An 18,625-nucleotide genomic window follows, 5' to 3' on the forward strand; every position below is an offset into this window, starting at 1 on the left:
TCTTGCCTGCTATGCTTTGATATAATGGTTGATTTTTCAAAGGGAAGCTTCCCAAGATTCCTAGAGTATACCTTCATCCTACCTTTACCAGCAGCTCCTCTCTCAGGCCCCACTAATCCTGTCCTTTGCCAGATGGGTACTTCTGGCCTATAAATGCCTCAGATACCTGTTGTTGTATGGGCTATTCATGTTCTCCAACCTCCCCTGCAGCCATGCTCATGCCTCACCAGTTTTACTCAATATTGTTCTGTCCCTTGTAGAGGTGTCAGCCCTTTCAGCATCAGCTTCCATTTTCTTTGGCTACCGGATTTCAACCCTGGCTCAGTGACTCAGGTCCACCTCTCTTGGCTTCAGTCCTGTCATGATTCACCAAAATCCTCCAAAAATTTCTGGCCTCTCTGAGATACCTGGCACTCTCTGACTGGAGGGCCATTTCTCTTAGATGCTTTTTCTACAGAGGAGTTGATTTCCCTTTGCAGGCACACTATGCCTTGGGTATGCGCTAAATACCTCATTTAATTATCTTCCAGTTACATCATGACATTACAAAAGTAAATTTATATCAAATACTATAGGTGTGTAAATGGCAAAACTGAACCCATCATCACACTCACTATAAATAAAGACAAAACACTACAGAAGTAAATCTAATTTGGGAGAATATCTAAGCATGCCACATGGTGAACCCCAAATGCAACTTGGTTTTGAGGTGAATCCATGACAAATACTCAGTATTTCCCAGCCCTTGTCACTCACTCACCCCACTTTTTGGAATACCAACCCACTTTCACCACTGTCAAATTTCTCCTGAAATCATATTTCTCTTGTGGCACCACTTAACATGTATCAACCTGACACTGCAGAGTAGAGTGGGCATACTAATTATTGGTAATAAAGTATTGGCAATCTCCTTCGCAGTGCAGGCCAAAGTTCTTTCTCACTTGCATTGATGTGACTCTACTGGACCAGATCCCATTCACTGATATTAAAGTGCTATCCAGAATATGACATTACTTCAGTTTAACATCAGTGTAAGTGATAGATTTGGCGTTAAAAATTCATTGGGTAAAATGCATAAACTGTCTGAACAACAAGAGCCAGAACTCAGTGAATCCCTCTCTTGCTTGCTCTGCTTCTAGCCCCATGACTTGTTTGCTCTTGGCTGCCCAGTAGTCTAGCTTGAACAGAAGTGTACTTATATACAGGCTTGCTCTCTAGCTTGATGGTTAGGGTATTCTGTTGGGATACCTCTGTGCCTGAGGGTATCTGGAACCCACATATCTTGTGTATGAACTTTAAACAGTAGGCAATTGAAAAAGAAGTAAATGCTGCCTATAAATTAGATTTAGCCATCCACGTATACATCTCCCTGCTCAAACCACAAGTCCTGCTAAGATACCTAGGTATTAAGCATTCAAGTGGAAGTGAAAGTCAGACTGTACAGATTAAAACTAGCATGCACCATGAATAATGCAGAGCAGCAATACAACGATACTCATAGAACTACCAGGTCAGTGAGAGAGAGAGCTTTGGGCAGTGACGTTGTCTCCCTACACCTGATAGCACATTACAGTGTAGCCCATTGAAAGCCAATAGGATTTTCATGGTTTGCTGCATTCTGCACAACATAGTTGTACAAAGTGGCATTCCTTTGCCTGAGGGTCTAGATAGCAAGGGAAAAGAATGAAGAGTAGGGAGAGGAAAACAATATAGGCTGAAGTAGACAAGGAGGAGTTACAGGCTATGACTGATATAGAGGAGGGGACCCACCTCCCAAGTGCACTGCCAAAATCTGCCCCCTCTGTACAACATCAATAGCCTGCACCGTGCCCACATTGCGGACAATGAGAACATCAAAATGATCATGTGAATCACAATGATTTCATCCTCCATTGCCACAGCTGTGTCTTGGTACAGGCTGGATGTTACATCATGCCCTAGGGAAGGCTGCATAGGACTAGCTCAGAATATCTTGAGTCTGGGGGTGTCCTGTGAAGAACACTGTGAAGCCTCAGGCCCCAAGCAGGGCTTGACCCCTCCACTGAAGAGGCATTAGCATCTTGAGGGGGAAAAAACTCATCATTCTGCTGTTACAAGGATCAGGTTCAGTATGCTAACACCCAGAATTCTCACTTCCTTAATAGCCTTGGAGAAACAGCATGGTAGAACTAAGTTCAGCTATGTCTGGGTAAGAGCAGGCTGGGCCAGGGCCACTTGATTCCTCACCAGATGTTGATCCTTTCAAATATGAAAAGTGTCAAAACGGAACTTGTACCTAGAAGTCTCCCATGTCCCACCCTCAGTAACTGGGCCTGCATGTTGGGCCCCATAAAACATCCAATCTCCTAGGTGTGTGAAGTAGAAGGGTAGAAGACTCAGCACAGCGCAGAAGATGGGAGGACAGGTGTGAGTGAGATGCATTGCAAGGAGGAGTACTAATGGCTTGCAGCCACTGTTTGCAAGGCAGTACTGATTGAAGATTGGTCACTAAGGCCACCAGGTAAGTGGCCAAGATCCTATGTGTTTGACTTAATATTTCTTAGCACAAGAAGCAGGGTAGCCAAGCTCTATTTGACTCTCTCAGAGTATACCTAAATGGATGGTACAAAAGTTTGACCAGCTGTTCCCAGAAGCTTCACTAGTTGCTTTATGGGTTACTATGCCTGAAAGCTTGCTAAGAACTTTTTTCCAACTACTCAGTAGGTCTAATAAAAAATATCACATCTACTCAAAGAACCTTGACTAGCTGCTTTAGACATTTTTAATTCAGAGGCACAAGTTATACCTCTTTTTTACTGACTTTCAGTCTTTGCCTTCCCCCTCGGTCAAATTCACTGGCATCTGGAGTTCGTCTCAGAACCATTTTGTCTCCTGGAGGCTAACAGCCGTAAGTCCTTGTCAAACACCTACTGCATATGTGCCCACATGAAACTGCCAATGGCTGCAATTTTGGCAGGCAGATTTTTGAAGGCAAATTAGGATTTAGGCCTTGAGGCTTAAAGTGGGACAGAGAGTAGATGGACTGTTAAGCCCACATGCTGTTGGGGCTATAAATACCACAATAATAAGGGCCTTATTCTTATGTATAATTTCCTAAGATCCAGTAAATCTGCAAGATTATACTGAACTGAAGGGAATCTATCATCTAAGGGACAAAATCGGAGAAGACAGAACATGCTAGGACCTAAGATGAAGGGGTTAATTTGAAGTACTGCTATTTAATGTGTGGTTTTTTTTCATTCATTAAAAAGATTTTCTTAATTTGCTCTTTCTGGTGCTTTTTCCCAGTGCATCCTGTTTCCTCACCACAGAGTATGCATAGACGCCGGAAGGAACTGAACAGTACTGCCTATAGTGATTTAATATCAGCCAAAATAGTCTCCCACTCAGAGATACAGAGGCGGTTTGAAAACTGAAGTGACTCACAGTGACAGGAGTGAGAGGAGAAAGACACAGGTGGCTCTGAGTCAGATATACACAGGGATAATTGACAGTAAATTTTTGTGGGTCTCTCTGGGAACAAATGAAAAAAGAAATTTTGTCAGTGTGGGTTGCAAACAATCTTACCTTCCCACTGAAAATAAACAATGAAGAAAACATTGATATTTCAGCCATAAGGCAATTTTTCACAAAAAGCTGAAAAGAGCTATGTAAAAGGAATGCAGGGAAACAGAGTTAGTTAAAGCAAGTATTGACACACAATATACTGTAAATAAAAGCTGGAGCATCCCTAGAGAAAACCATATTTAGAGGAAAGCATAGAAATTAAGGGTGGGGGAAAGGACAAAGATACTGCTAAGGAACAATACTAGTCAGAAAATGGAGAAACAGCTTGGTGAAAAATGTCAAGGTTGATTTCATTTCTCAGAGTAAGAAATAATTTTTCATTTAAAAAATAGGTTTATGAATGTTTTCCCCTTTCCCTTTTCTTTTGCCTTTTGAATACAATAAGATGAATGAAAACCACAGTTTTTCTCACCTTTCTTCTTTCTCTTTCCCCTATTTCCTCTTTCCCCATTTTGTTACTTTGTCAGAAAGGGAGTTTTTGAAAAGTTAAATATAAGTATAAGTAAATTAAGTTAAATATAAGTGTAAGTAAAAAATGGGAAGTAAAAATGAAAGCATACGGAAAATTAACAGCCCTAAACTGCTTTTATAGACTCACAGACAGAGGAATAAAAACAGCCGTAGACTGTATGTATAGACTCTCAGACAAAGAAAAGAAAACAAAAGAAAAAAGGAGAAAAGGGGGAAAATGAAAGCATAAAACCATTTAGTCCAGCCCTACCAGGACTGAAAAGTTATTTACTTCGGGAATATATATGTAGTCAATCTCCCAGTTGATGTGGTTTTTATCACTATCTTTCTGCTCTATATCTACTAAATCAGCAATGCACGCCACATGTTACTGTACTTCATTTGAGCCAGAAAAGGGAAGGCTCTCAGAAGCAAAATCAAAAAACACAATGAAGAAACAACATGGTTTTCTTTACATTGCAACCTTTCCCCTCCTTTCCTGTAATTTTAATTTTCCGCTTCACTTCTGAGCTGACTTTAATTTTTCCCTAAGCTGATGGCAGTGGTGGTTTTTCTCATAGGGGGCCTGACTGGCGAGTAGATTTTCCCAAGATAACAGCTGGAAATACGACACAATTATGCCCTGTAGGATCTATTTTAAAATGCTTCACAACAGGCATTTTGACTCTCAGGGTAATAAGAACAATTTAAAAATGGTTAGAGTAAAAAGTAAAGCATACAGAGAGAAACACTGACACATTCCACCTAATGATATATTTTCATACCATTAGTCAGTAGCAGTAATCATAAACCTTTTATTTTTCATGTATTGCCTTGTGAGAGTATTGCTTTCAACTCTTGAACTGCATAAATAAAACTCTTTTATTAAAAACATCTCTTCCTCATTCTTTGTTGTTTAAGGACAACTTAAACATAACTTTCAACCTAACAAAACCAAAACACAGGAGGCAAACCATATCATATATCCAAAATGAAGAACAAAAAAATATATTCTTGCAAGAACCTTCAAAATATAGTGAGAATTGTTCCTTCAGCACATAAAATAACCATAACAGTTTCATGATTTTTTTTTCCTAATGTAAATCATTTTTGACAAGCCACAAAATGGGCGTGGAACATAGGGAAATTGGGAAAGAAAATAAGTGATCTCTAGCAAAGCAAGAGAAGGCTGAGAGATGATCTTGTGGCTGTCTACAAACTCATCAGGGAGGTCAGCAGGGAAGAGGGGATACTCTGTTTACCAGGGCACCCCTTGGGGTTACTAGAAACAACAGCCATAAACTGAAGGAGAACAGATTTACATTGGACATCAGGAAAACATTCTTTACAGTGAGGGTTGCCAAAATATGGAATGGGCTTCCAAGGGAGGTGGTGCTTTCCCCTACCTTGGAGGTGTTCAAAAGGCAATTAGACAAGCACCTGGCTGGGGTTACTTTAACCCCAGTGCACTTTCCTGCCCGGAGCAGGGTGTCAGACTCGATGATCTAATAGGTCTCTTCTGACCCTAGAAATCTATGAAAGCATGCAACACTTTTAAGAATCTAGACCTATGTGAAAGGTGCATTTTAGTCACTTTATATAGGAGATTCTCAATCAGAGAGCATTGGGATGCCAAGCAGCGTTAGCTTTGTTAGGTATGGAAACATGATTCAAATGATAAGCTCAAGAGATTTCAAATATAGGACTCCATAGTGTTAAAACCATTCTGACATGCTGTCGTCTTTCAGAGTTATTTGCAACAAAAGAATTGCTATTATGTTTCTCTAGTCAAAAAACAGGTGAGAGCTAAGAGCTGGCCTTTTTCCATGGGATTCCTGGAGTCTAACAAGAGGTGCCTTGAGTCGAAAAAGGTTGAGAACTACTGGTTTATATACATGTATCCTGGCAACTGTAACAGGGTGCATTGGTCTGCCTAAGTTTAAAAGAGGATCCCTTCTGAATTGGTTCTATAGCTCATTACAAGAACAATACTTTTGGGACAAAGGACAATATATATGAACCTTGTGTTGTTCAGCCTTCGCAAGTGAAGATGACCACATCCAGCAGGGGGGTACGGGGGGAGAAAGAGAAAGGAAGTGGGAAAGAAAAAGGGAGGAAAAAAAGAGAAAGGGAGAAAGAGGTGAAAAAGGAGAAAAAAGAGAAAGGAAAGAGTGAGGAGTGTGGTGGAGGCTCAGTCACATGGGTATGCAGGTGGGTTGATGCCAAAACTCTGGGTCAATGCCAAAACTTTTTCAGGCGTATTTGAATTAAGAAAACTGTGGGCCTAACCCACTTAAAAAACTGTGGGCTGCCACTAATTGGGCAGCCAGAGCCTTAAAAATTCAACTAATTACCGGGGACAAATCATAAAAAATCAGGGTCTGCACGTGCAGGTCATAGGGGCACAAGTGCTCCCTGGGGGAACACCAAGCAGAGCATGCCGGACGGCACCCACTGACATTCAAACTCAACCAGAGTGCCAGTGGCACCCAATGATGCTCCACCTGGAGATGGGCATGAAGGACACCAAGGAAAAATGCTCCAAAACTCTTTCAGGACACCCTCTTTGTACCACTTGTAGCACAACTTATTATGAAGGCTGTCCAGCACTCTCCATTAACACTAATTATTAACACACAAATTATTCCAGACAACTTTAACCAGATGGGAGAAAAGGCATATTCTTATAACTGTTTTACAGATGGAAGCTAATGCACTGACAAATTCTGATGCTTTGTCTATAAGGGACCCCATGCTTTCTGGGTCCAAGTCTAGTATCTTAACTACAAAATCATCCTTTTCCCAGTCCTCCAAACTTCCTTGTAATCATGGCATCATGGCCTGTAATCTTATCAGGTCTCATAAACTGATGTACTAATTCCCCAGTAACTAAGTATAAATGGATACAGTATCTGGCTGAGAGACAAAATCCCAAGATCATACAGGACATGAGGCTAGTGAGTCAATATTGAACTAATGGTCCAGGAAAATGATTGTGACTGTTGTGGTTCTGAAGGTACCATATTCTGAATTCTACCAAAACCTAACCACTTTTATTACAATACTTAAGAACTTAGAGCTGTCTAAATTAAATTCAATTTGAAGTAATGACATTCTCCCTAGCTAAATTCCTGACTATTTCAAGTGGATGCTTCATTCTTTTATCATAAATGACTCTGTGTTGTTTTCATGGACTGTAAAATAAATGCTGCATCTCAACGCATAACCAATTGCTGTGCTGTGATGCTTGAGACTATATAAAAGTTAGTTATTGGAGAGGGCATTAATTTCAGACAGGAATGCTAAGGGACTAGATCAGACACGTCTTTAGCTTAGAGCTGGACTAACTTCAAAAAATGAATTTTTATTTTAATGATCCAGTACAACATTTGCTGGGCAGAAGAGACAGGTTTTATAATTAAGTCTGTTCACAAAACGTGCAGACCTGAATGGTTACTAGATACAGATGAATTTTTGTTGGAAAGCCTGAGAAGATTAACTCAGTAATGAGAGAAGGTCCATGTAATATTTATGAGCCGTATAGCATTTGAAGAATCACATATTTTGCTAAAACTCTATTTTTATTAAAGTAACAAATACAGATTTTAGAAAGACCCCAAGTTACTCAGTCATTAATATCTTAGGACATTTTTACACATGTGCCGCGATGTTTGTAGTTGTATAAGTATGAAATATGGTTTTGAACTAAAACACATAGAAGGTGCTTCAGTTCAAAAGTGCACCACTGCCACTTTCTGTGCACTGACATGCATTTGCCACTTACACAACTGCACTTGATGCAGTGCAGTGCTCATCAGCTCACATGCAGAGCAGACTCGATTAATCAAATCTGCTCCAGAGCAGTGGATCTCCAGCGTGTCACGGGACAAAAAAGTATGTGCATAAATGCCCTTAGTCATTAGTGGGTATGTCTACAGGTGCTTTTATGCATGCCTAAACTTAATGTGCATTAAGGGTGATTTAAGTGTGAATCCACATGTGCACACACTAATGAATATTAGCACAGGTGTGCGTACCAACTGGGGCTAGAGTTAGTCCCAAGTCAATGGACACAAATTGCATTAATGTGCATTAGCATGTCTACACGTTCACTAATGTGATTTAACTATTCGAGCATAAACTTGATACCTGCTTATCCAGGTATCACATTTAGGCTCGAATAACCTTAAAACACAGTTTTTAAGGAGCATTAAGGGGACACATGCAGACACACAGCCTTACTGCAACTTAAATTGGGCTAATGTGTATTAAATGCATACATGTTGACATGCCCAGTTTTTCAGGTTTTTTATTAAAAATCACTTCACACACAACTGACATTCAGATTAAGATAAAATGTGACATATTAATATAATTCAAAGGTGTGCAAGGCACTTCAGAGAAGAAGACACAAAATGATACTGTCCTTTCTGCAAAGGGTTCACAAAGGAAAATCTACATGTGTATGCTTAACTTTTCATTGACTTGAAAAGGGGTTACTCATAGTACATCAAATTAAGCAAATGCCTAAAAATCTGGGCAAGACTGGAGCCAAAATGTTGGATATGACCCAAAAACTGAAGGGGAGAGGCAGTGAGCTACAGAGCGACATGAGGAACAATAAGGGACCTGCCTATATGCTCGCATGGCTATTTGATAGCATATGCAAGAGTATAGTATGTATCTATATAGACATATATAGACATATATATGCACATTTATACAACATATAAAAGTATAGCATGACTGGAATACCATATCCTTCTGAAACTGCAAGGTGATGTTAGGTGAAGTAACCTGAATACAGTGGAGTGCTATGCACAACCTAGATAAACAGTAACATTTAGTAAAACAGATTGCATTCCCCAAATGGTAACATGCCCTGGACATCAAGATTAACAAGTCTGTTATTTGCTAAGTGGTTATCTATTATGACTGTGCGAAGCTTCATTCGCTGATTTGATTCGGTGGAGATCCAGTCCGATTCAGCAACCAAATCTCCGAATCCAAATGGAATCAGGAGACCCTTTAATATCTCTGAATAGAATTGGAACCCTCTGAATCAATTTGGGAAGATTCAATGATAGACACAGCTTTAGATGTTTTTTCTACATGCTGAGATGCTGGGGCAGATGGAATGTCCCATGGGAGCATGGGGGGTCCCCAGTGCGCTCAGCAGCAGAACCAGAAGTGGACCAGAAGCACTTCTGGTCCACTTCCGGGTCCACCGGGGAATGCACAGGGGAACTCCCCCTCACCCCCTAACTCAGTGACTGGTGCCTCCTGGGTCTGGGGGGCACCCAGGGTCCCCCACAGCTGATCACCAAGCCTGAGGGACACGGGGGGCATCCCCCGCATGCTTGGCCATGGACCCAGAAGTGGACTGGAAGTACTTCCTGTCTACTTCCAGCTTCACCGCCGAATACATGGGGGAGCCCCCCTGTGCGCATGTGATACACTCCATCCGCCCCACCATTGTAGTGTTCACAAGCCATGCCTGGTACTTAAAGGTAGGTAGAAAAAACATATAAAGCTGTCTTTGTCAAATCACTGATTCTCTGAATCAGCATCAAATCTTCAGATCTGGATTTGGCTGAATCAAATCGGGACAGTGATCCAAATCAATTAATCAAATCACTTTCCCCAATTCAGGCTGAATCTGAATCGAATATGGCCTGTTTCACACAGCCCTAATTCCCCCTGACCTCCCACACCCCAATGCACTGCTGTCAGTGGCAGTGTGTGGGTTGTATCTCAATAGTCTCAGTTCCTTTATCAGCCTCACACACACAGTAGTTGTCAGGTATAGAGACCCCCTGACACATCCCCTCCCTCCAGCAGCCACCATCAAATCCTGTTGTCAACAGCAATCAGCAAAGATAAATTCTGTGACTGGAAAGGCAGCACCTGTAGATGGGGAGCTGTGTTAATCCTTTGATTGATGACTATGCCGATGCCTCCTTCTGAAGCAGTGGGATTTCCCATATGGAAAGCCTGAGGCTGATGAGGGGACTGGGGCTACTGGGACTCAACCCCATGAGCCCCCACTGAACGTAAGGGATTCTGCCACATACCAGATCCAGTCTCTTCATGGGTTGGATCTAGCCCACAGGCTGCAGTTTGTTGACCCTTGTTTCAGAAGGTGCCTATATAGAAAGGACCTATATTTGAGAAACCAGAGGCAAATATAACTGCTTACATTTTAAAGGTGCACAACAGTTCTGCCTGCTCCTTTAAGATTTTAGAGGCCTGGAGATTAACCATGTTAATTAGCCATGACCACTGTACCTGTACTGACAACTCAAGAGCAAAAAGCCCTTCACAGATTAACAGAAGTTTAGGGCTGGAAGGGGCCTTGTGAGATCATTGGGTCCAGGCCCCCTGCTCTGGGTGAGAAAGACTGATAGGCTCATATAAGGCCAGCAAGGAGTGTGTCCAGTCTCCTTTTGAAGATGCCCATGGTAGGTGTGTTCACCACCTCCGCTGGGAGTCTATTCCAGAGTCTGGTCCCATGAACTGTGAAGAAATTTTTCCTTATATCCAGTCTGAAACCTTCTTCTAGGAGTTTATGACTATTGCTCCTGGTTTTCCCCTGGGGTACATTGGTGAACAGCTGTTTGCCTCACCCTGATGCTCACCCCGGTATATTTGTAAGCTGTCACCAAATCCCCTGAAGTCTTCTCTTTTCTAGGCTAAACAGTCCCATATCTGTCAGCCTTTCCTTGTATGGCTGTAATCAGGCCTGTAATCATGTGAGTGGCTCTTCTCTGGACTCTCTCAGGCTTCTCCACATCCTTGTTAAAGTGCAGAGCCCAGAACTGGATGCAGTACTCTAGCTCTGGCCTCACCAATGCTGAGTAGAGTGGGAAAATAACTTCCTTAGTTTTGCTTGAGATACATCAGTTGCTGCATGCCAGCATATTCTTTGCTCTGCTAACTGTCATATCACATTGGTGGCTTGTATTCATTTTTTTTTTTATGGTCTGTTATGACCCCCAGGTTCCTTTTGGAAATGATGCTAGCTAGCCAATTCTGGGTTAGCCAAAGAGGAAGGTAAACAAGTGCATTGTATGAGCAGTAAGTGGTCTAACAAATCAGGATTTGTATGTGTGCCAACAGTACAGTTACTTCTATGACTGCAGTGTAGTGTAGACATACCTGAGGTAGTTTTAAACCAGCTTCTTATGGCACTGATAGCCCTCTAGCCATGGCAAACAATAGCTCAGCATGTCCTGGCTGCAGAAGTACTTAACCACCATCTTGTGTGGACTTGTCAGCCCATGCTTGGCTCTGTGCTGCTGTACTATTATTAGTATCCAAAGTAATTAAGTTGCAACTAGTTTGGGTACGCCTTCAAAAACACTACAGGGAAATATAATCATATCAACTGCCCAGAGAACCGAGGTAGGAGTAGTTATGTTGACTAGATCCCAGGACTTGGTGCTGAAGGCCAGGGGTGGATCCAGGATTTTTCAAAAGGGGGTGCAAGAGCAGCAACCCTCACTGCAGGGGTGGCTGCACCCCACCCCAGTTCCCCTCCTTCTCCCCACTGATTCAGGTACCATGGGAGCCTCTGGATAGGGAGGGGAGAGGAAAACTACTCTCCCACCACACTGTTGCCACTGTCCCCATTCCCAGGTGAGCCCAACCCATGTGCAGCCTGGCTGGGGTGAGCAGAAGTGGTTTTGGAACATCCCATGCCCCTGGAACAGGAAAGCAGCAATGACAGGTGGAGAAGGGGTACAAGGGGAGGAACAGGGACATGCCTTTGAGAAAGAAGGGGAAAGGTGGGGGGATTTTCACCTGCTTTAGGGACTTTAAGTCCCTGAAGGCTCCTGAAGCAGACTCCAATCCAAAAGTAGGGGAGAGCAGTGCAGCTATGCCACTGCACCCCCTCTGGATCCACCTCTGCTAGAGGCTGTTCTTTCTGGCCAGTTTCAGGGGAGCTGCCCAGGCTGACTGGAGAAGAAAAGTGCGGGATCAGTAAGGAAGTATGCTTTCACAAAGAGGGGAATTGGGAAATAGTGAGGGAGTGAGGATATTTGACCTCAGTTGTTTTATAAGTGTCCCTGAGCTGAAACTCCTAATGGAGAAGGTTACTAAAGACTGAGTATACTGATGATACTCTGAGACCGTGGTGAGACTTTTGGGACTTGACCAATGTGGGGGAGGAGCAAGATTTGACAATAAGTCATTAATGATGATTGGAAGTGTGGATGAAGCAGCTGAGGCATATTCACTGAAGCTTCCCCCCTCCTCCCCGATAAACAAGAAGACTGACAGTAGCTAAAGGTAAGTGGAGACAAGGTGTTTATATTTATATATTAACACAGACTACCAACACTCTTCTTTTGAGCATCACAGTTAAAAAATGGTTTAGATTATGTGAGATGGTGTCGTGGATATCTGATGTCAGTATGAGGTCAAGGGTATGGTTTTATTTCCTATTTAGCATACTACCTGCAGAAAAATAATATTAGAGAAGAGACAGATAACAAACTCAAAATTAAAAGGAAGCTAATCCTCATTTGGAACGTTGTCTGGATCCTCTACAGCAGGGGTGGGCAATTATTTCAGGCAAAGGGCCACTTACTGAGTTGTAGCAAGCCATCGAGGGCCATATGATAGGCAGCCAGGGGTGGATAGAATGGCCTGGTGGCCTGCATCTGGTCCCCAGGCTGCATTTTGCCCACTCCGCCGTACAGGATAGAAGGATGCAGCAGTTAAATTCTGCCTGAAAAGTACCACAGAGCAAATGGCTCTGAATCAATGCTGTTCTTTAAAATCACACTTAAAGTCCATAAAAGCTGAAAAGAGGAAGCTGCCAACAACTGGAAGGAGTCAAAAAAGTCTAAAGGAGAATTATAACCTGACATATTTGACAAAGGTTCAGTGCACAAAGATACTTGGACTTTCTGCCTTTTTACTGTATGACTTTTTCCATGTTTTGCCCCATAGCAATATGTTATCTCTTCATTTCAGAGTTGCTTTAATTTGTTCATAAAAATAAAATGTTATTCATACGGAGTATGTTTTGCACCATCGCATCCAACAGGCATATCCAACATTTTTAAACATTGTAGAATACAAAGGTTTGGGGCTCTGAATGCATTTTGAGAATAGAAACAAAGGTCTTGGCTCAAGATGTTTGGGGGTTTTAATATCCACCACTGTTGAACCCTGTTCAGTTTTAAATGGGATTCAGAGCTTCCTCTCTCTCATATTAATAATGTGTGATGTCTGCAGTCTTTAGGCACATTTGAAGGTTTAGCCCTAACTGCTACATTAAATGCTTAAGCCCAAAATTTAGATCCCCAAAATTGCTGCTCAGCTGCTGACTCACCATAGACAGGCCTAAGATCTGTGTATGCTCAGGTTTCTGGCTCCCCAGCCTCTAAAAATTCTGCTTCCAGCCATCAAGTTATTTGCATAAACTCCATCAAGATTCCTAAAATACATGTTTTTCCTTCCTTGCCTGCTGGGCACAACCGTTCAGATGTGCTTCAAGCAGCCATAAAAGATTGAGGTCTACACAAAACACAGAACAGAGCATTATACTTCACAGTCAGGGCAGCTAGGATCTGGAACCAACTTCCAAGGGAAGTGGTGCTGGCTCCTACCCTGGGGGTCTTTAAGAGGAGGCTTGATGCCTACCTAGCTGGGATCATTTGAGCCCAGTTTTTTTCTCCAGCCCAGGCAGGGGTTCGGACTTGAAGATCTACAAGGTCCCTTCTGACCCTACTTCTGTGATTCCTCTCTTACCCAAAAGCTCAGTGATTCAGGCACTCATCTACAATGAGAGGAAGGGATTTGAATCCATGCCCCCACTTTCTCAGATAGTCCCCTAACCAAGGAGCCATATGAGCACAGGATGTTCTGGAGTGTGTTGATGGCATCGGGGTGTGTGCTTCTGTTGAAGGTAGTCTACCTTGCATGGACTAATTAAATAGTCAGAAAGCAAGAAGAAAGAGCATAGACTAGTGGGCATCACAGTCCTAGGTGTAATGAACCCATTTCAGAGCCCTGGGCAAAGGAGCAGGGGGCAGTTCGTCCACTGACACTACAGGGAAACAGGAACCATCTGCAAGGAGCCCAGACCAGTGACCAGGGTGCAGCTGGTCCTAATGAAGTAATCAGAGCATCTAATCCCCTGAGGCCAAAGGCAAATTTCCACCCCCTCCAGCCTTTAAAAGCTAAACCCAGCCTACAGTACCCTGTCTGGGTAAAGACTGAGGTACTTGTTCCTGACTTCTGTGTGCTACCTCACTTTCTCTCATTGGCTTTCTGCTTTTAATTTCAGTCCTGATTCTGGCTTTGGTTTCTGATTCCAGTTTTGATGCTTGGCATATCCTGACTATGACTTGACACCTGATTTCAGCTCTAATCCTGACTCCTGGCTCCCTGGAAACCCAGCTTCTGGAATCTGTTTATCAGGCGACCATTCCTGACTGCCTGTGCCCTGGTCCCTTAAATTAAGGCACTCCACTAGGAAGAATAAGACCTGGGTCCCAGTCCCAGTCCCAGGTTCACTAAATATTTAATATAAAATAATAAAATATTCAGTGAAGAATAGATTGAAAGCCAGGTTATCCCTCAGCCAAGGAAGTCATAGTTTCTCTCTTTTGCTGGCAGCTGCCCCCTCTTCCCCTGGCTTGGATAAATTGTGGTCTCCACAGTCCTTACCCCTTCGTGGAAGCTATGATCAAAGCTCCCTATCCTGTTTCAATTTACTTTATGGTTCATTGTTTCCTTTAGAATAACATGTGTGAATTTTAGTAGAAGAATATGGTGTAGTGACACAACCTTAGCAGAACCCCAGTTGCAATCTTGCTGGTCTTTTCTTCATTTTTACAAGAAAGAAAAGTCAATTCTTATCATCAGGGAGCTACCTGTGCCACTGCATAGATCAGGATTCAATCGGACTTCATCCCCTGAGTCAGGAACCTTACTTTCTCGATTTTTATCCACCCTTCACATTCTGAATAGCCACAGCTCACCCTCCTTCTCAGCACTGCTGCAAATGGCAGAGGAAATTGAGTTAATCCCTTGCTCACTGGAATCAAGTAGTCTCTCAGAAACTTGTCATGGATTTTTTTTTTTAAAACAAATACTTCAAGTAAAGGACTACAAAAATTAATCATAGGAAGAAATCAGTAAGTTTCAGTAGGAATTAAACAGGGCCCAACAGGGACAATAGATACTTGAAAAATGTTAGATTCATAACCCCTTTATAGTTTTAAAAAAATTCTCCATACCAGTAATTTTACAGCAAGGATATAATTCTCTGCTAACCACAAAATGGGTTTTAAATAGAGAGGATATATTTTTTTCTGTTTAATTCTATATGACACTTTCTATATGAAAATTATTTCTTACACCTGAATGCAATAGACTTTTTATTTTTTTCATTCACTGCATTATAGTAACAAGGATTTATTCAATATTTCAAAACATTTCCATTTGTCTCTAAATGTATAAGCAAGCTACTGATAAAATTATCACTTGTGGCAGCTTCTTAGAAGAATGAATGCTAATTGGTGGCCAACTATACTACCTTAGCAGTACAGCCCTGACCTCTAGTGGGCTGAATAAATTAAGAGATGTAGTTAGCTGTGTTAGCCTGAAGTCATGTAGAAAGCAGGATAGACACGTTATGGACTAACCACATTAGATATAACACAAGCTTTTGATTTTTGCTAACAAAAGCTTGTGCTATATATCTACTTTGGTTAGTCTGTAAGATGCACATCTACCCTGCCTTCTACCTGAACGGGTGAGCCAGAACAGCAATAGTAGAATGTTAGATAGGGTTCTAGGTCATCGCGCAGTCATGAAACTATGCCATGTTGCAATAACAGAGACGTGGTGGAATAGCTCTCCTGACTGGACTACAGTTCAGGAAGGACAGGCAGGGAAGAAGAGGAGGAGGAGATGCTCTTTAGGTAAAAGCTGTGCAATAGCTTAGAGGTACAGGCTGAAAATGAGGTAGATGAGGCTTTCTTCAAACAGCTAGTGGAAGTTTCCTGATCAACAGGGATCCTGGTTTGCTCCAATTAAAAAAAAAAATCCCCAATTTTTGGCTTAAAAAACCCCCCCTCAAATCCACATTTTTCCACGATTAAAATGAAACACCACTAGATATAGGTCTATGTATTAGTGGTTTTCATTTTAATCATGGAAAATGTGGATTTGGGGTTAATTTTTTAAGTACGAAAACTGGGGATATTTTTATCGGAGAAAACCAGTATCCCTGATGATCACAGGCCCTGGTTCTCATGGGGAACTTCAGTCACCCTAATTTGTGCTGGAAAGGCAACACAGCAGTGAGCAAGAAGTTTTTGGAGAGTGTTGGGGTCAACTTCCCGGTACAAGTGTTGTACTGGCAAACTAGAGGCTATGCTCTTCTTTACCCTAGTTGCTCACAAACAGGGAAGGATTGGTGGGGAATACAGAAGTGGATGACAACATGGGCAGCAGTGACCATAAGATGATTGAATTCAAGATCCTGAGGTAAGGAAGGAAGAATAGCTGCAGCAGAAGGACCTGGACTTCAGAAAAAGAGACTTTGTCTCAGGGAACTGACTGGCAGGATTCCCTGGGAGGCCAGTCTGAGGGGGAAAGCAGTCTAGGAGAGCTGGCCTCACTAAGGGCACAAAAACAAACCATCTCAACACACAGGAAGAATAACAAGTATGGCAGAGGACCAGCTTGGCTTACCAAGGATCTCTTCAATGAGCTAAAACAAAAAGGAAGCTTAGAAGTAGTGGAAACTTGGACAAACAATTAGGGAGGAGTATCAGAGTATTGCTCAATCAGGCAGGGATGAAATCAGGATGGCAAAAGGACAACTGGAGTTGCAGCTAGTAAGGGATGTTAAGGGTAACAAGAAGGTTTTTCACAAGTATGTCAGCAGCAAGAGAAAGATCAGGTAAAGTGCAGGTCCCTTAGTGAATGAGGGAGACAACCTAGTAACAGAGGATGCAGAAAAGGCTGAAGTACTTAATGCCATTTTTGCCTCAGTCTTCACAGGCAAGGTCAGTTCCTAGACTACTACAGACAACAGTGGTGAAAGAACAGGTTAAGGACTATTTAGAAAAATCGGATATGTATAAGTCCATGGGCCTGGACACAGTGAACCTGAGGGTGCTGAGACAGTTGGCCAAAGTGATTGCAAAGCCACTGGTCATTATCTTTGAAAACTCATAGAGATTGGGAGAGGTCCCAGATGATTGGAAAAGGGTAAATATAGTGCCTATCTTTAAGAAAGGGAAGAAGGACATCCAAGGAAGTACAGACCAGTCACCCTTACCTCAGATCCTGGAACAAATCATGGAGCAGGTCCTCAAGGAATCCATTTCTGAACACTTGGAGGAGAAGGAATTGATTAAGAGTAGTCAGCATGGATTCACCGAGGGCAAGTCAGGCCTGACCAACCTGATTGCCTACTATGACCACGTGACTGGTTCTGTGATGTGGGGAGAGCAGTGGATGTGATATACTTTAAGACTTTAGCAAGGCTTTTGATACGGCTTCCCACAATATTCTTGCAGGGAAGATAAGGAACTATGGGTTGGAAGAATGGGCTATAAGGTGGACAGAAGGCTGCCTGGATCATCTGGCTTAGAGGGTAGTGATCAGTGGCTTGAGGTCCCAGGGGTTGGTCCTGGGGCTGGTTTTGTTCAATATCTTCATTAACAGTCTGGAAGATGGGATGGATTGTACGCTAAGTAAGTCTGCTGATGATGCCAAGATGTAGGGGTATAGTAGATACATTGAAGGGTAGGGCTAGGATTCAGAGTGACCTAGACAAATTGGAGGACTGGGCAAAAGGAATTCTCATGAGGTCCAACAAGGACAAATGCAAAGTCCTGCACTTAGGATGGAACAATCCCATACACTGCTACAGACTTTGGACTGATTGGCTAAGCAGCAGCTCTGCAGAAAAGGACCTCTGGGTTACAGTGGACAATAAGCTGAATACGAGTCAACAGTGGGCACATCTACACATGCATTTAGGCGTGACTAGATTTACTAGCGATTTTGGCTAAGCGTCTACATGTGCAGGGACCTAGCATCAAATTTGATGCCAGATCCCTCCAGCCTCGCCATGCACTCCTAATATATCATAGTAGGGGGGAGCTCCAGGCTCTGGCCTCAGCTGCCAGCACCTGGCAGCCATGTTTGAAGCCAGCCCCAGCTGCCAGCAGTTGGTAACCATCTTTAAAATGCAGCCCCGCTCTGTGTTTTCTGGGCAACCAGCTCCTATGCACAGAGGAGCAGCATGGCACATGCAAAGGCAGCACGTGGCAGCTGTGTTTGTTTCCCCTCTGCATCCCTGAGCTATGGCTGCCCCAGCCCCTGGCCCTGGCAGTGAGAAACAGGGTCCCTCAATCCTGCTGGCTGCCTTGGTCACCCTGCTGGCCTGCTGCACTGATCAATGGCTGGCCCACAGCTGCCTCACCCCACCCAGCTCCCCCACACACAGCCATATACCCTCCTGTCAACCCGTCATACACCCTCCTAGGGCCCTTGCTGCCATTCAGCAGCTGCCTCCAGTGACATTAATAAGGGGCTCTGAGACGCCATCACTGGGACTGCCATTATCCTC

The sequence above is a fragment of the Crocodylus siamensis genome, chromosome 1 (assembly GCF_052110815.1).
Source record: "Crocodylus siamensis isolate JL-2025a chromosome 1, ASM5211081v1, whole genome shotgun sequence".
NCBI classification, from domain to species: Eukaryota; Metazoa; Chordata; order Crocodylia; family Crocodylidae; genus Crocodylus; species Crocodylus siamensis.